The sequence below is a fragment of the Microtus pennsylvanicus genome, chromosome 3, assembly GCF_037038515.1.
Source record: "Microtus pennsylvanicus isolate mMicPen1 chromosome 3, mMicPen1.hap1, whole genome shotgun sequence".
NCBI classification, from domain to species: domain Eukaryota; kingdom Metazoa; phylum Chordata; class Mammalia; order Rodentia; family Cricetidae; genus Microtus; species Microtus pennsylvanicus.
The window spans coordinates 129,790,550-129,809,510 of record NC_134581.1 but is presented as its reverse complement, the minus strand read 5'-3'; the positions used below and the strand labels follow the sequence as shown (position 1 = coordinate 129,809,510).

Sequence of the window (18,961 nt, the reverse complement as noted above, 5' to 3'; positions counted from 1 at the left end):
CTGTGTTCTCTCAGTGCAGATCTGCAAAATCACCCCCATCATTTCTGTTGGAAACACTTGACAAGGGATGAGGAGAAACCTAAGGGCCAGAGGGAAAACTTAACTGATGGGAAATGGTTTTGTGAAGAAGAAGAAGAAGAAGGAATGAAAAAAACCCTGCTTCTGCCAGGCTCGCAGGGAGCAAAGACTAAAGGCAGAATCTAAATGACCTTGCTTCGATCGCCCCTCTACACTGACAGTTGTGGCTTTGAATTCGTAGCTTCAGCCCTTTGGGGCTGCCCGTCTGTAAAACAGCTCAAAAACTAAGACCTTTACTAGCGAAAGGGACTTGGCAGTGTTCAGCTAAGTAATCAAACGAAGCACAGCCATGAGGTGGGTCTGAGTATTGGGAAAAGCCACAACCAAGGAGCATGAATTTCCATGCCAAAGGCATAAAGCAATCGCATCAAAAGTAAGATTCATAGTAAAAGGCAGCTATTAGGAAAATAACCGTGGTTCTGTAATTCTTCATTACATTAAAAAAATAGACTATCAAACTCCCATGGTATATACTAGAATATTCTAGCTCTGAATCCATTTAAAACTTTAAAAATGAGGGAGACATTTAAAATACTAATAAATCTCTGCTATGGAAAACAGTTTGGCATAAGGGAAGGAACTATTACTTCAAAGCATTTTTTTTAGTGACCAGTAAGTGCTCTTGAATTACACATTATAACAGACATATCTTCACCCAAACACTGAGGATCAGGAACCTCAGGTTAGTGCAAGGCAGCAAGTCCTCCTTTAAAGAGAAGCCGGCGTTTGCAGGGGAAAGTGACTGAGATAAAGGCAGTCATACATAAGAGCAAGAAAATACGACTGCAAAATGACCCTTGCTACTGGGGATAAATGACAGGAGCAATAGAATTGCAGGACAGCAGAGCCAAGCAGGCACAGCCATAGTCACTATCATGTTATCAAGGCCGAGACTGTAAGATTCACAGCAATATCCAAGTGAAATCAACAAAAGCCACAGCCAGCAGGAAGGAAGCACATCACAAGTTTAGGAGGAAAATCAATGAGCTAGCGATGAGCATCAAGCAGATCCTCCATGTCTCCAGTGCAAATACAAATTCCAGGGGAAATCAGCATGCATTGAGGTAGAGAGCTGTGTCGAAGGGCAGTATGGATCCAAAGAGTCAGAACGCTGGGCAAGAACAAGGAAGACACTGGGCATGTACACGGGTGATACACCTCATTCTAGAAAATAAAGACATTTCATGGGCTAATGAAATCAAAATCAAGAACATAGACTGTGAAAAATAGTGTTAAACCAACTGCTTGAGAGTGAGGAACGTGGAACATGTAGTCACAGTCTGGTGTCACATTAAATAATTGTGAAAACGGAAACAAAAAACAAGTAAAGCTCCCTTATCTCAAGAAAATACATGATAAGAGACAAAAATAACTTTTGCATAATATGAAGAAGGAATATTTAAGATACAAGAGAACCAGGTAGATACGTGGAAAATAAGAAAGCAATTCATTCACATGGACCAATATGATAAAATGGCAAGAAAAAGCAGGTTCCAATTTGTTCATAAAAACACTTGTGTAACTATGAATAAGCCAGCAGAGAGAAAAGCACAAAAACAAACAGAGAGAAGAAACAAGGAAGAATGGGATCCAAAAGGACATAAATTACAATGGCAGAGGTGAAACCAAGCAGATTGGTTAGCACAAATAGGTCTTTGCCTTAACCCTGTTGATAAGGGAGAAACCTGAAATATGTCAGACTCACAGTTTGAAAATAGCATGCTGTTAAAAGATATGTAAGAAAAAATCTTCAAAAACTCCTGGTGAAAGGGAACAAATTTCCATCTAATGGAGAAATAGGAAACATGTAACGAACAGTCTGGTGTGGTGACACACGCCTTCATCCTAGCACCCAGGAGGCCGTGGTGACACACGCCTTCATCCTAGCACCCAGGAGGTCGTAGTGACACATGCCTTCCATCCAGCACCCAGGAGGCCGTGGTGACACACGCCTTCATCCTAGCACTCAGGAGGCCGTGGTGACACACGCCTTCATCCTAGCACCCAGGAGGCCGTGGTGACACACGCCTTCATCCTAGCACCCAGGAGGCCGTGGTGACACACGCCTTCATCCTAGCACCCAGGAGGCCGTGGTGACACACGCCTTCATCCTAGCACCCAGGAGGCCGTGGTGACACACGCCTTCATCCTAGCACCCAGGAGGCCGTGGTGACACACGCCTTCCATCCAACACCCAGGAGGCCGTGGTGACACACGCCTTCATCCTAGCACCCAGGAGGCCGTGGTGACACACGCCTTCCATCCAGCACCCAGGAGGCCGTGGTGATACACGCCTTCATCCTAGCACCCAGGAGGCCGTGGTGACACACGCCTTCATCCTAGCACCCAGGAGGCCGTGGTGATACACGCCTTCATCCTAGCACCCAGGAGGCCGTGGTGACACACGCCTTCATCCTAGCACTCAGGAGGCCGTGGTGACACACGCCTTCATCCTAGCACCCAGGAGGCCGTGGTGACACACGCCTTCATCCTAGCACCCAGGAGGCCGTGGTGACACACGCCTTCATCCTAGCACCCAGGAGGCCGTGGTGACACATGCCTTCATCCTAGCACCCAGGAGGCCGGGGTGACACACGCCTTCCATCCAACACCCAGGAGGCCGTGGTGACACACGCCTTCATCCTAGCACCCAGGAGGCTGTGGTGACACACGCCTTCATCCTAGCACCCAGGAGGCCGTGGTGACACACGCCTTCATCCTAGCACCCAGGAGGCCGTGGTGACACACGCCTTCCATCCAGCACCCAGGAGGCCGTGGTGACACACGCCTTCATCCTAGCACCCAGGAGGCCGTGGTGACACACGCCTTCATCCTAGCACCCAGGAGGCCGTGGTGACACACGCCTTCCATCCAGCACCCAGGAGGCCGGGGTGACACACGCCTACCATCCAGCACCCAGGAGGCCGGGGTGACACACGCCTTCATCCTAGCACCCAGGAGGCCGTGGTGACACACGCCTTCATCCAGCACCCAGGAGGCTGTAGTGACACACGCCTTCATCCTAGCACCCAGGAGGCTGTAGTGACACACGCCTTCATCCTAGCACCCAGGAGGCCGTGGTGACACACGCCTTCATCCTAGCACCCAGGAGGCCGTGGTGACACACGCCTTCCATCCAGCACTCAGGAGGCTGAGACAGAACGAGTGTGAGTTTGCGAATACCCTGAACTACATAACAAGTCCCTGAAGAGATGGGGAGTAGGGAGGAGAGAAAAGGCAGCATGAGGTGGGTTGTTCAATAACACAAGGCAGTTATGAGTGTGAGAATAAATAGACGAAGAAGAAATGTACGAGGCCGACAATCCCAGGGCAAACCGTTTATTGCTCAGCACGAGGGGAAAATGAACGGCTGCTTTTTAGTTTGGCAACCTCTCAAATGATGTTAGCACCCCTTGCAGATAGGTGTGTGAGGAAAGGGTTTCTTTTCTGAGCCATGGAAAACACGTAATGTTTCTCTAGGTAAACTGAGGGAATTCACACAACGTCTCACAGTGTGTCTTCCCTTTGATGAGTTTGTCTCTAAAGGTGTTCCAACTAAATATGAGCAAGGATGTACTCTAGACACTTTTGATTATTGCACATTGATGACGATGCAAATGTCCACAGAGAAAGGCTTCCTTGAGTTCTTAAGACACATCCAACCAACTAGACAGTCGCCATAAAAATATAGGTCCTGAGCTGGAGAGATGGTTCCCTTGGTAACATGCTTCCTGTGTGAGCTCACACTATCAAGCATCCTTGTGTACACATCTGTCATCCATATGCTGGGGTGTGTGGAGATAGGCGGGTCGCAGGAGCTTGCAGGTCGGCCAGACTTGCTGATCAGTGAGCTCCAAGTTCAAAGAGACCCTGTCTCACAACAGACACCAACCTCTGGCCTCCGTTGTTACTACATATACACATCACATACACACCACTATGTGCACACACATTGTCTCTTCTCTCTCTATCTCTCTCTGTCTCTCTCCTTCAAATAAAGGGGTCAAATATTCAGTAATTTTTTAAAAATATTTTTTTTTCAAAATTTATTTTATTATTTTTATATGTAGGTGTTTTGCTTGCATGCATGCCTGGTGCTCTAAGACTCCAGCAGAGGGCACTGAATACCCCGGAACTGGAGTGACAGACAGCTGTGAGCTGACATTTTGGTTCTGGGAGTGAATCCTGTCCTCTGGAAGAGCAGCCAGTACCTTTCATGACCCACCGTTCAGTAAATTTACAATCAGCTCCCAGCTCATCATTTCCCAACCATGCATGTGTGTGTGTGTCGGGGGGGTATTCTCATCTCATCAACCATGCATGTGTGTGTGTGTGTATTCTCATCAACCATGCGTATGTATGTGTGGGGGGGGGTATTCTCATTCATCAACCATGCATGTGTATGTGTGTGTGTGGTAGTCTCATCTCATATGTATGTTGTAATAAACAGATATCCCAACACTTGGTAAGTACCCCCCTCCTTTCCTCCCCTTTCTTGTCCTCCACTTAGCTTGTCTTCGTGTGTTCCCCTTCCGCTAAGCAGACTCCAGCACCCTCCGAGACTCTCACTTGTTCTTCAAAGTTTCCCCAACTCTGTGGACAGTTAACACCCCTTCTCTTCTGAGTCCCACAGCACATCCCTACCCCTGTGCTCTGGTGCCAGGGTGTGTGATAGCTTAGTTGTCTTTTTCTCCAAGCGGGCTACACACTCTGGGAAGTTCCCAGATTTTTCCAATTCACTGGACTCCACAGCTGTCTATCCCACTGCTTCAATAAGCAGCCATGCAATCAGAAGAGGGCAAGAGAAAACAGGGGCTCCCAGAGGGTAGAGGCTGGGCCTAGACAGAGGCCATACTAATATCATGAAGAGCATCGCTGGGATGAAATGAAGATGTTAGATTTGGAAGCGAGACTATTGACTCGCAGTCTTGGCTCTTCCACTCACAAGCTACAGGGTGCTGGAATAGGATTTTTCCTTTTTTTTTTTTATTTCTATAACCTTAGGAAGTTACAGCTAATAATGTCTAAGTTCTTCCCAAAGGTAAAATGTGAAGATTCCATAAAAAGAATATATATGGAAAAGCCATCTGAAGAAGTCTTCACAGAGTGTAGTCATTTCTGGATGCAGATTTGATATTGTATATCAAAAAGCAATATAACTAGAGAAGAAACTAGCCCTGCATGAGTGCTTGCCAAGCCCCCTTGAATACAAGGGTTTACAATATTGGAGCATAGTGCTTGGGCTAAAAATATCTAAAAGCACATTTGGAAACACGTTGTGAAATTCACAGTGGTGATGGGAACCAGGCTCCGGGAGAACTATGTGAAGGCATTACACAATACTTGGGGGTGATGGGTAATCAACTTCTTGGACTTTCAAGGGAGAAACACATCCCCATCCCAAACTAAGCAGAGGCTGAAAAGATGAAATAAATCTGCGGTTTGAACAAGCTTCTCAAGGCTTGCTAGAGGTGCATGGTCTTGGTTTGTTTTGTTTTCTGTTTAAAACAAGGCGTTCCTGGAAGTAAACCAAATATTATTTCTTAACTCCTTTCCTTGTTGTTGTTAAAAGTGAGCACTTTCTCTTTTTAGAAACATGCTGGTGTCAGTAGCTACAGTTACTGGAAGTGTGAGTCTTGAGGCTGTCATGGTCAAACACCAGCTCTTTCCTCAGCTGGGGTGAAATCGTTTGACCGAAGCAGAGTCAAACATCAACTATTTTAGAATCTGTAAAAAGAGAGGCCTCTGTGCTCTCTAGTCTGTTGGGCCCATTAACTATCAACATACACTATCCAGGGTGTGTTATGTGTCTGTGTAACACACAACATACAGGGACTGACGCTCTATCTAATTCCGCTTTACACATGTTCTAAGATTAACTTTTAAAACTACAATGGATATTGGAAGCCTCCACCCTTGCATAACTCATCTCTAAAGGCTAGTGGGTAATTTTCAGGAGTGCAGTATCTGAGAGATTGCATGAGATGCGTCTGGGGGTGCAGGATGCCCGTTCTGGTAGAGCAGAGGTGCAGCCCATGGAGCCGTGCCCCGCAGAAGCCTTCACTTCTGTTCTACCTGTGTAGGTCGACATTAAAACATCACACTTCTTTCCAACCTTATGCATTTGGTCTGAACGCAGAATCTGTTCCTGCAGGCAGTTGTGCTTGGATTTTGAGCACGAGACTTTGTGACTGTAGGAAAGAACCTCCTTCTCCAGTGTCGAGCCGATGCGTTCACAAGAACAAGTACACAGAGGGACTTTATTTCCATCCGTCATGATTTTGTCAGTGAATGAAGCGACCCTGAAGCCTCACACGTCAGTGCTTGTGAGGAATGCGTGTACCCTGCCACTCCCCCGGGGGCTGATTAGCTCATTTGGCTAGAGTACAGACTATTTAAGCGAAATTGTGGATTTGAACCCTGTGGGATGCCTTATCAGCAAATGGTGCCTTAACTGCAGGCTGCGCTGCTTGTGATAGGAAACACTGGTTCAGTCTTACCAGGAGGGTGATGGATTACCAGAACTGTCAACAAAATGAAACCTCGAGCCCTCACAGGATGCCTTGGTAAATTAAAAATTCCACAGACAGAAAGACAGTCAGGCAGGTAGGGAGACAGACAGCAACATACACACACACACCTTTCCAACTTAAAAATATTGTTTTTTTTAAACTCAAGAGGCATTAAAGTTAAACTATTATATAGCCCCATTACAAGGTTACAGATAAGTGGCTTCTTGTACTCCTTTTTTAAAATGGGTATTAACAGATTTTTGTTATTACTTGATATTATTATCATCATCATCATCATTATTATTATTATATACCCCTGGCTGGCCTGCAACTAAGTACATATCCCAAGCTGGACCAAAACTCAGAGATCCACCTGCCTCTCCCTCCCAAATGTTGGGATTAGAGGATTCACCACCATATCTGGCAATAATTTTGTTAAGTGTGTGTGTGTGTGTGTGTGCGTGTGTATACATGCACATATGAGCCCGAGACAACTTCGGGCATCATCCTGAGTAATCTCATCAACTTCATTTGGAGATTAATTCCATCATTCTCCACTGGCATGGAGCTCACCGGTGAAGCTAGACCATCTGTCCAGTGAGCCCCAGGGATCCCTCTGTCTCTTTTCCCCCCAGTTCTGAAGTTTTAAGTGTGTACCAACATGCCTGGCATTTCTCATGGGTTCTGGCGATTGAATTCAGGACTTAATGTTGGCAAGGCAAGCACCTTACTAACTGAGCTCTTTCCCTAGGTATCAAAGTTATCAATAGTCCCCAATAGTTCATTGTTGTGACTGTGAAATAGGAGGCAGAGGCAGAAGAACATGTGGATGAACCTGGGCCAGGGCTGTCCAACAAAGCATCCCTGTTGTAAGTAAGTGAGGTGCAAGAGGAGGAAAAATTCCAAAGATTACTCACAGATTTCTTCGTGTGCCCTGGGACACATAACTGTCCACACTCACACATGTGAACTTGTGCATGGGTGAACATAGTGCCCATGTATTTGTGCACACAGACGTGTGTGGCTCCTAAATCTTGGTCATGACACCTATTCTGATGTGTTTCTGGTAACTCCAGCCTCATTTCATAGCAAGCTATCTTAAGGCGAGTCCTGTGCCATAATCTTATCTGCCAGAGCACCTAAACTGATCAACAAACAGTCGAAGAAGTCAACGAACAGATTTAAATGACTTTCTTCTGTGGTTTCCATACAACCTCTTTTGGAATGATTGGACCTGCCTGTGTGGTCTGGGCTGCCATTATTGAAGTAAGTCATCATGCATTGTTTTCCCCTTTAGACTTCCATTTTAAAACATCGGACATGCCTTCTAACTGACATTTGTGTAAATTAAATTGCAAGTACTTTACTTTGGCAACCACAATTCTTTCAACACGCGAGATTTCTCTCTCTCGTTATCTTTCTCCCTTGTCACTCATTAAGAGAGGGTGTGGAAGGAAGGAGAATTCCCAAAATTCTGATGGTTTTGACGTTTCTGATCCTACATTATATAACTAATTAGAAAGCCATTTCCCAACCCCCCCCAAATCACTCCTGTATGGGTAAGCAAAGCTGTAAACTTAAATTCGGAGTACCTAAAAAGGGATGAAAAGGAGGTTATGGGGGACAGAGTAAAGAATTCCATCCTATGCAGGACGTCATCATACACAAACTAACGGGGGGTGGGGACGCTGCAGTAGATGACAACCTGCCGGAAACTCTTAAAGGCATTGGGGCCAGCAAGAGCACAACCAGCCCCAAGTATCAGCAGATGGGACCACACAAAAATAATGTTTCTGCACAGACAAAACCAAGCAGAACACCCAGCAACCCAGAAGAGCACCCAGACAACTTCAGGAATAGAGAAACCTTACCAGCCACATCTCAGAGCACTAACACCCGGAATCTACAAAGATATGCAGGAATTCAACACCAAGAGAAGGAAACTACCTCATGGCTAAAGAAATGAACAGAAAAATGTTGAGGGAAGAAGCAGGAATGGCCAATGGCTATTCTTGAGAATGCTCAGCATCCCTAGTCAGGAGGGAAATGCAGAGAAAAACTACTTAGAGACGCCACCTTCCCCTTCTCTGAATGGCCTCCATCAAGAAACCTGACCACAAATGTTAGAGAGAATGTGGGGGGAGAGGAATGCTTATTCACCACTGGCGGCAGAGCAAATTAATACACCATTAGGGAAATGAGTTCGGAAGTTCCGTATGACATATACCCAAGGAAATCCGCATCCTGCTACAGAGATATCAGCACATATGTGATCATTACTGCTCTAACTACTATAGCAAGGAGTGGAAGCAACCTAGATGTCCACCAGCAAATGAATGGATAGTGGAAGAATGGCATTTGTGCAAAACAGAATAGTATTCATCTGTACAGAAAGGTGAAATTTGTAGGAAAATGGTTAGATTTGGAAAGCCTATTGAGTAAGGTGGGAGAAAGACACCCTACATTTTATCTCATATGCACATCACAGCTGCAATGGATGTGTAAACAGCTGTAAATGAGGATATGATGTTTAGAGGGGGACCCTAAAGAGGGTGGCACAATGTGACGAGGAAGGAACAAAACCTGTGGTGGACACAAAAGGCAGGAAAGAGACCGTCCACCTCTTTTACTTTCTGAACTTAACCTCGATCACAGTTTCTCTTTTGTAGGTAAGAGAATATAAATGTAATCGGTGAAGAATGTCTAAGACCTGAAATGATGCCCAACAGCTGAGGAGTGGCCATCCTAATGGCATACAAGTTCTCTGAGACGTACAGAGCTCGGGACTGGGCACGTGTCTGAGTGGTTTCCTGAAGTCAGCTGTGTGATGCTTGCGCGTTAATTTTTAGAAAAGTGATCTTGTTTTTAAAAATTATTTAAAAATTAAAATAAACTAAGAGATGACAATGAAGGAGGACATAGCCCAGAACTCAAAAGCTGGAGCATGCTCAGGTGACTTTTGTGAGTCTGCACGCCAGCGTGATGTCAAAGATGAAGTTAGATCATACCCAGACAAAAGACATAACCCCTGCATTCCCCAAACAGAAAGACAAACAAAACAGCCAAATAAAAGTGCTCTTTCTAGTCAAAAGACCCAAGCAAACTTCGTGTTCATAAATTTGGAGTGTCAACAAAACAAAAGTGTCAAATTTTTACCGAGTGATGTACAGATACAGGGCAGTGCCTGTGAAAATTAGAGCAGCCTTCTTTGTGCATGAAGATAAGATTGTTTAAAGTTTATATGGAAAGATGAAGAAGCTAGAATAGCTGTAATGATTTTGATAGAGAATGAACACAGTCACTGTCAAGACTTAGTATACTATAGGGGTTGACACTGTGTCCGATGGAACAGAGCGCATCTCAGAAACAGACAGCAACACATCCAACAAGCACAAAATGAGTTCAATGAGGGAAGCATCACCTTTCCAGGAAACAGTGTGGAGAAACTCGGTCCACACAGGTAAAGCCGCCGACCAGACGTAAGTCTCACACCTTAAGAATAAAATGTGGCATGGATGTCCATATCAATGAAAGGCTAAAATATGTTTAGAAGGGAACATAAGATAAGATCCTTGGAAGACAGGAAGGCAAAAGAATAAAACACAGATGGCAGTGATGGTGAATGACTCCTCCATGTTCAACAGCATCCCCCACTTAAAAGAATGACCCAAGAGCCACATCTCTCACCCCAAACAAAACATTTTAAGACAGATCAGGCATATTCATGTAAGACACAAGACTCTGAAACCGCCAGAGGAACACACAGAGAACACTCTTAAAGAAACAAACATAAGCAAGGATTTCTTCCTCAAAAGGAAGCCAGAAGCAGTAAATCTCACAAAACTGGCAAACAGCATAGAATTCAAAGCGTCTTCACGGCACAGGAAAAATCAATAGAATGAAGCCAACAGAATTGGGAAGAAATCAATGACAAATGTGCAAAGGGCAGGGACTTAACCTCAAGGATCTATAAGGAACCCCCAAAATTAAACACCCAAAATATCACCCAATTGATAAATGGGTTAATTAGTTGAATAAAAAGAAAAAATACAAGCTGGGCGGTGGTGGCGCATGCCTTTAATACCAGCACTCAGGAGGCAGAGGCAGGCGGGATCTCTGAGTTCGAGGCCAGCCTGGTCTACAAGAGCTAGTTCCAGGACAGGAACCAAAAAGCTACAGAGAAACCCTGTCTAGAAAATAAAAAAAAAAAAAGAAGAAGAAGAAGAAGAAGAAATACAAATGGACCACAAATAATTGGAAAATTGTCCAATATCCTTAGCAACCAGGAAGCTGCTAATTAAACCCACAGAGCATCCACAGAAGAGGAGTCATCAAGACAACCCCCACAAACGCTGACAAGGAGTGGGGAAGAGGAGCTCTTATGCATGGTGGGCATTTGATCGGTAGGGAGGGTCCTCAAAGAGCTAAAAACAGAACTGCTGCATGACCTAGCTGTGCCATGGAGGATGCTGTGTCAGCAGACTACAGAGACACTGAGGGTCTGTGCTGATCACTGCTCTCTTCCCAACAGCCAAGGTATGGAGTCAGATAAACAGAAAAAGAAAATTTGAGAAATATACACCGTGGAGTCTTAGTTAGTTATAAAGAAGATGGATATTATGATTGTCACAGGAAAATGAATGAAACTGGAGATAATTGTGTTAATTGAAATAAAACAGACCTCAGAAGACTAGATTTAAACTTAGTCTCTCTCTCTCTCTCTCTCTCTCTCTCTCTCTCTCTCTCTCTCTCTCTCTCTGTGTGTGTGTGTGTGTGTGTGTGTGAGAGAGAAACATGAGCGCACAAAGGTGATTATGAAAGATGAATAAGCAAAGAGGAAATGACGGAGGGTGAAGGAACATATGTGACAGGAGGCAGAAGCAGGGATGTGGGAGGACGGCAGGGGGTGGATGACATACAATAAAAATGAGACAACCATGTTCTCAGACAATAGAGAGAACGAGAAATAAATGCTAGAGAATGAGGGATGCCATTTGTGAATTACACAGCTGGTGCAGACCTAGCATGCACAAATACAAAGAATTCTCATGTTCTGAAAATGAACCAACTAGAACAAGGATAAAGAGTCAGCAGAGACGGTTCCCCACAGAAGGCATCTGTCACAAACACGCATGTAAAAGGATATCCAGTTTCACTGGAGACATCCAAAGGAAAATGAGATGCTGCAGCATCCCTATCAGAATGACGAACATCAGTAAGAAGACGTGCCGAAAACACACAGAGACACGGAAGCACAAATCCCTCTTTCTCTCCTTCCCCACTCTCTCTCCTCTCTTCTGCTCTTCCTCATTATTTTATTTTAAAGTCAGGCTTCCTATGTAGCCCAGGCTGGCCTCAGACATGGAATCTTCCTGTGTCAGTCTCCTGAGAGCTAGAAATACGGTAGATATATCCTATCCAGCCTCACTCGTGTGTTTCTGGTGGGAGTGTAAAACTGTGTTGGATATTTTGTTTGTTTTTTAAACTAAGCACATGGGTACTATGTTTCCATACCGTCTTACTACTGGACATTTAGCTCATAAATACATTTATGCACAAATGTTTACAGCAGCCTTAGCCATAACACAAATGCTCACCATTCACCCCACCTCCCCATTTTCTTATCCCCCACCCTTTCCAGCCTTCCACTCCCACCCATATTTAGCATTAATTGTCAACTTTGACACAGTCTACAGTCATCTGAGAAGAAGGCCTTGTTTGGGAGTTTTCCCCAATCAGATTGGCCTGTGGGCATGCCTGTTGGGGACTGTCTTGATTATTAATTGGTGCAGGAAGGCCCAGCCCAGTGTGCGTTACACCATCCCTAGGTAGGTTGTCCTGGACTGAGTGAGAAAGCCAGCCGCACATGTGCCAGAGAACAGGCTGGAGAGGAAGACAGCAAGTAGCATTTCCCCAAGGTTTCTGCCCTGACTTCCATCAAACGACTGGACTGTGACCTGGAAGTGTAAGCCAAACAAACCCTTTGCTCCCCAGGTCACTTCTGCTCAGGGTGCTTGATGACAGCAATAAGACAAAACTAAAACACACCCAAACTGAAAATAGCCCAGATGCTCTCCAGCTGCCAGGTGGTTAAACTGGGGTGTATTTCTACTACTAAATAGTCCTTACCCCCACAAAGGAACAAACTATCGAACGTGCAAGAGGGAGAGCCTAGGGAGCCAGGCTGGATGAACAGTACCAGTCTCACAATGCTGCATGACTCCATTTATAGATCATTTTGGAAATGATATTATGTAATTAGACAACAGATTGGTGGTTTCCAGAGGTGGAGGTGCTAGGAGTTGGAGGAAGTGGTTAGGGCTGTATCAGACAAACCGAGTGATCCTTGTGGCAGCAAAAATGGTCGCATCAATCTCACATCTGTGGTGGTTTGAATGAACATGGCCCCACAGGCTCATATACTTGAATACTGTTTGGGAAGGCTAGGCAAGAGTAGCCTTGTTGGCGGAGCTGTGTCACTGGGGGCGGGCTCTAAGATCACAAAAGACTTCACCATTACTATTTAGCTCTCTCTGCTTTATAGACATCTCCAGACATGGACTAGCATCTGAAGAAAGGCACTGGGAGACTAGAAAGGGCAGATTGTAGATTAATACTCACGCTCCCATCCGTCTAAGACAGCTCCTCAGGAAGGGCACACAAAGCCCTTTCAGATTCTTCTTAGGAAGTGCATAGATTTCTTACTACTACTCATGGAAACTTTCTGTTTTTAAGCTTAATGTTCATTCCTAAGACAATTATTGATTTCAAAGTATTTCTCTGACTTCCTTACAAACCTATGCTGCTGATGTTACTGGTTTTCCATTGATTCCTCTGGATTTTCCAAGGGAGAAACAGCATAACATGCAAATGATAAGACAATTCTTTTCATATTAAGTATAAAATAATAAAATATGTTATTTTGTGATGTTTTCATAAAATAATAAAACGTGCTATTTTGTGACATTCTCTCCTTTTGCCATAAATATCCACATGTAGCATGCATTTTTCTCGAAAATTGTTCTATGTTTATGTTCATATAGTATCCCCTGTATTTTTTTTTGGCAAGATCTGTAAATCTCATCCTAACAAAAGACTCCCATCTGTTAGCCTCATGATACATACGGTAATCATGGTTTGCATTGTGCATTTGCTAGATGTTATACTATGCAAATGGTAAATGGTAAACACATGCAAAATACCCTGGAATGTTAATGCCTTGTGCTGACCGCTGTATGAATCGAAACTTCATCACAGGCCTTTAAGGCAGGCAAACAAGTGGTACGCAGGTGCGTGTGTGTGTGTGTGTGCGTGTGCATGCGTACACATACACATACAGAGAGAGAGAGAGAGAGAGAGAATCTTTGGAACAAATTTGGAAGCAATCTCCCTAACTAAATAACATGAAAGAGATAAGTGTGTGATTAGCCACTTCCTATTGTTGAACTCAGCCTTCCAGATGGTTCCCTTTGATTCTGAGCCAGGGCTGTTCAGGGTCAGTAGATTTGTTCACCTCCAATTCTCTATAAGAGGAATGGAAAATTCCCAGGAAACTGAGAACCCAGCAGAGTTCCCATATGCCGTGCTCTAGCGTCTAAACATGCAACGCATTTTATTTATTTACTCATTCATTCATTCACTAAAAATTTAATGACCATTCCAAGTTCACATGCCATGAAACATGGGCTATAAGATAATAAAAATAAAAAATATAATTATACCCTGAAGCAATTCACAAAATGTAAAAGAAGGCATACCCTAAATAGCAATGCTATGTAGTAAGAAAACAGGGAGAAAAATGAAGGGCATCCCGGCATCTCCATCTGTGTCAGACTGATAAGCTTTGGGAGGGAGAGCTAAGAGCCGATACTGGGTCAGAGAAGGATTTTCTGAGAGTACTGGAGAACTGGTGAGTGTTGAACACAGAAGCCATGGAAGATTCCAGGCAAAGGAACTGAAGAGACACAAGCAGGGCCCTCACAACTATAAGCAGCTTGAGGAAGCTGCGGTGTGAGTTTCTACAAAGAGACTCAAGCAAGAATTCTACCTTTCCATCGCCACCTGCCTCTGGTAGTTCTTCTTAAACTCTTTACCAAGAGAAATAGCAGTGTTTGTAAATCTCATGTTAGTGCACAGGTTTAATTTGTTAATATTGGCAGCGGCTGTCCAGATAGCCCCACTTCGTTCCCAGCCATTGTGAAGGCAAATGCAGGTTATCTTAATCCAGTTTTAATTACTCATATTAACCATCAGTTCACACACATATTCCATTTCTCACAACAAATCTCTCTCCCTTACCCTGTTCTCTGTGTGTGTGTGTGGGTGGGTGGGTGTGGGTGCGCACTCTCAATGAAACTATTGCACCTTGTCAATTTGCTATTTGATGAATCCTGGCAGCGTGAAAAGACACAGACGTGTTCATCTGTGTTTTTGATGGTGCCTCACAACAGTGTAACCTAGTTTCTTTCCCTCTTGCTGGGCTAAATGCCCCGACAAACGTAAATTAAGGTAGGAAGGGTCCATTGTGGCTCAGCAGTCTAGATGTCAGTCCACCATAATGGGGAAGCTTCAGCCACAGGAACTTGAGGTTACTGATCACACTGCAGCCACAGTCAAGCAACAGATGAATGTCACTCAGCTCCCTTTCCCCACCATGGTGTTCAGGATCCCAGTGAGGGAACGGCACTACCCACTAGGTATGTCCGAAGGCCTGGCCCCTGCACAATTCTAGATTCTGTAAAGTTGACAATTAACGCTGCCAATCACAGTGTGCTTAATGGATATACAAGAGGAGTTCAAGCCAACATCAGAGAAAAATTCCAAATTACATCTATTATAGATCTCTCAGAAGAATGGACCTGGAGCCAAAGGACTATGTCAGGCCTGGGATGAGGGGATCTTACATTCCACAAAGCCCCCGAGACTATTTTCACCTTCAAAAATGGATGCTCTGTAGGACCCCATTTTCCTCCTCTCTGACTTGAATTATAAAACTGTGTTTTCAAACAAGAGCAGAGACAATGGAGGCAACCTGTGTCCCGGACCCCATTGCTCCGGGGGAAGGACGAACATGTGTCCGTTACATTTACAAATTTCTAGCCCTGTCTGAAGACTTTCTACAAATTGTAAGATGGCCTCAGGCATCAGGGGAGAGCATCCCAGTTTCCACTTGAACCCCCATCTAAGACCTTTCACTCTGTCTTCCGTTTAATTTAATGCCCGGGGGGGGGGGCATTAATAAGAGGCCGGGAAATGGAGCTAGTCTCAATCAGTAATTTTCACAGGCATGGCCCAGGAATCTCAAACTATTAGATACTGAATTCTGTAGCACGACATGGCAGAGCTGCAGCCCTTTGACTCAGACCGAGCTTTGTTCAGGTAGGACTGCCCTTGCTTGCATGACCAAGTCAGTGACAATTGAAAATTAAGTGAGCGCCTAGTGGCTCCCACTAACCTGCCAGAGCAGCACACCGGCCAATCCGGACTATCCTTCTCATGGCGTCTAGCTTGCTTTGATTTGATGATACAACGCTGACCAACATCAACTTGGGTGAATGAAAGGGTTTATTTCAGTTTATAGGTAACAGGCCATCACGTTCAGAAGTCAGAACTCAAGACTCAACCTGAAGTCGAGGACTGGAGAGAGACTACCAGGGAGGGAGGAATACGGCTTACTGGCTGGCTTCTAAACTCACAGTTAGCTACCTTTCTTTGTTCGGTCCACACCCACCTGCCTAGGGATGGTACCACTCACAGTGGGCTGGGCCCTCCTATATCAATTAAGAAAAGACCCCCATAGACGTGCCTACAGGTCAGTTAGATGAAAGCAACTCCTGACCCGTGGTTCCCTCTCCCCAGATACAGCAAGTTGAAAACTAAAGCTACCTATGAAAGTGCTCGCAAGAAACTCGCCCTAAGCATCAAGGCACTTTTCTCAATTGGAGACTTCTCTCCATTCCTTCATACTACAGACAGCACTCTTTGCTCTATCAAAGGACATTCCATAAGTCACCTTTACAAAACTGAGCTAAAGGGTGAATCCACTCACGGTTCGCCAGTCCCTTCCTTCCCTGTTACCATAGTGGATGACCACATGCAAACCCTCTAAAAATCATTAACCAAGACCCCTGGGAGGTGCCCCCTCCCCATCAGGTACTACGCGGCACAGCAGAACTCCAGGATTTACCAGAGAACACTGACAGAAACAGGCAGCCTAGTGGTACTTCTAGTAAAACCCATTGGTGCCTTCTCAGAAATTGAGAACGCAGTGCCAATAATGACACAGTACTAGCTGCTTTTGCAAGTCAAATGATTTCCATTTTTCTAATTCCAATGAAGTTGAAAAGGGACCCAGAGGAATTACCAGCTGATAAGCCATTAATAGCAGCTTTTTAAAAAATGACAGATAACTGATGTCACCTTTGGCATGTAAGTTGGAAGGAACTCCACAAATTCAGACCCAGCAACATAACACAGCTTGTAACAGGCCTGACAGGAACGAAGGTATTCCATAGAGACACTTGTATCTCAATCAAATTATCAGACTATTAAAACAATAGGCACAGGAGAAATGGGAATTCACCCAGGAATCTCACCTGGGAGAAAGAGAAGATGCCAGCCAGAGGGGAAACTTGTTTTCTCCTGAAAGAGATTTTACATAATTTTAACAACTTGCTAGATTGCCATGTGGGATAAGACTGAAGCCCAGGTAATGATGAGTCTACGGTGGGCTGGACCACATGCTGGCTGTGACTGCTTGGATGTGCACAGCCTTAGCCCTCTGTTGAAACCTTGATCTCACTTGCTTCAGGGCCTAAGGGAGGACTCGCTGGGTTTGTTGGGTCTCTTTGACCCTCTTCCCTTCTCCGCTTTCCACTTCCAGTTCTGCTCTTTTCGCTGGCTTATTGAGAACTGTGGCTGAACCTGGCTCAGGGCACTGATTGGAACCCCCAAAGTCAGTAACAAACTCTTTTAAGTCCCAATTATATATTTATATGAAGGACATTTTCAAGGCTAAAGTCCATTAAGATTTTCATTCAGAGAAATAAAGTTCATGTTATATTTTTAAAAATAAAACATTGAGTAGTAAAAAAACCAAAATCCACGCGAACATTCATCATCAACCTCAGGAAGGGATGAATTTCTACCAATATCCTTATAATCAAAATGTATATATGGAAAATCATGTGCAAACAATAGTGACAATTCAACCAAGCAGCAATTATTGTTAGAGAACATTTAAAATTTAATTTTAATGTGTATTTACCATGTTGGAAAAAATATCCCCGGGATCACACAAAGAGACACACAAACAAAGAGAAAGCAACTGGACAAGGTGGTTTACTTTTCCAAAAAGATGCACAGCAGCCCAAACCAGGCTAGGCAGCACTTGGATGAGGAGTGGAACACTTTAGTTTGTATCCTACTGCAGGGCAGTGACTGTGTCTCACCCCACTGCTGAATCTGGGGTCCCAACTCCAGAATCTAACAGTTGGGAAGGGCAGCGTCTGGTTGTACCAGTGTCCTGGAGTTGGTCAAACAGACAAGTATGTGCACAGGGTTTCAAAGATGGTTCATGGAACATTGACCATCTTTAATAGAAAAAAAAAGTCGGTCTTTACAACAATTTTGGTGGCAGGGAAGAACAACGCTGTACTAGTGGGAGGACTTGAGACATAAGCATTAGAAGCATGTGGTAGAACTGTAAGAGAATTAAGAAGGAAACAAAGCAAGATTTCTGTGCTTAAAAATGTGCTTGCTCGCAGATGAATGTGCTGAGTAATTGAAGCAGCTCCTTGGAGGCTGTTTTTGCCGGGAAGCACCAAGTCCCCTGGGTAAGTAAGAAGCGTGTGGAAGCCAGCCATTGGTGCCCTCACTCTGGGTCTGTCATCTCCTTTGGTGTGGCTGAAAGATAAGACATTGTCTTAAAGCCTCCCTCTGGAGTCCCTGGCTTCCTTCCAGGATTGACAGGCTCCAGGGCAGTTCCCAGGAGACTCAGACTGTGGCCTAGAGCTGAAATAATCATCTTAGGAGAACCTTCTTGTTCCCCCAAGCAATGAGTACCTCCCCCATCTTACAGAGCTGGAGTGGAGACAATGAGCCAGGGGACCAAACCAGGGTTAATTAGGCACACTTCGTGTTTTGTCTTAATTTTTCCTCTGTCTCAACCTAAAGCTCACATCAATACTCTGAATATGGATTCAGGTCCCAGGGTGTCCCCTAATCCATTCCTTTTCCCACTATAGACAAGCAAACAACTCTTTGCTTTTGACCATTATGCCAAGGCCTGGGATCGTTCTCTAAAACACCTGGTGAGAGACTCGAACTTCCTTTAGTGCTTAAATTGCGGTAGCTGTATTTGAGAGTGATGC

The 18,961-nt window shown here is 44.6% G+C and overlaps 1 protein-coding gene across 1 annotated transcript in view; it reads right to left on the bottom strand.

The window, feature by feature from the left end:
- Positions 1–18,961, bottom strand: part of Svep1 (sushi, von Willebrand factor type A, EGF and pentraxin domain containing 1) — a 156,204-nt gene that overhangs the window by 98,914 nt on the left and 38,329 nt on the right. The window lies entirely within an intron of this gene.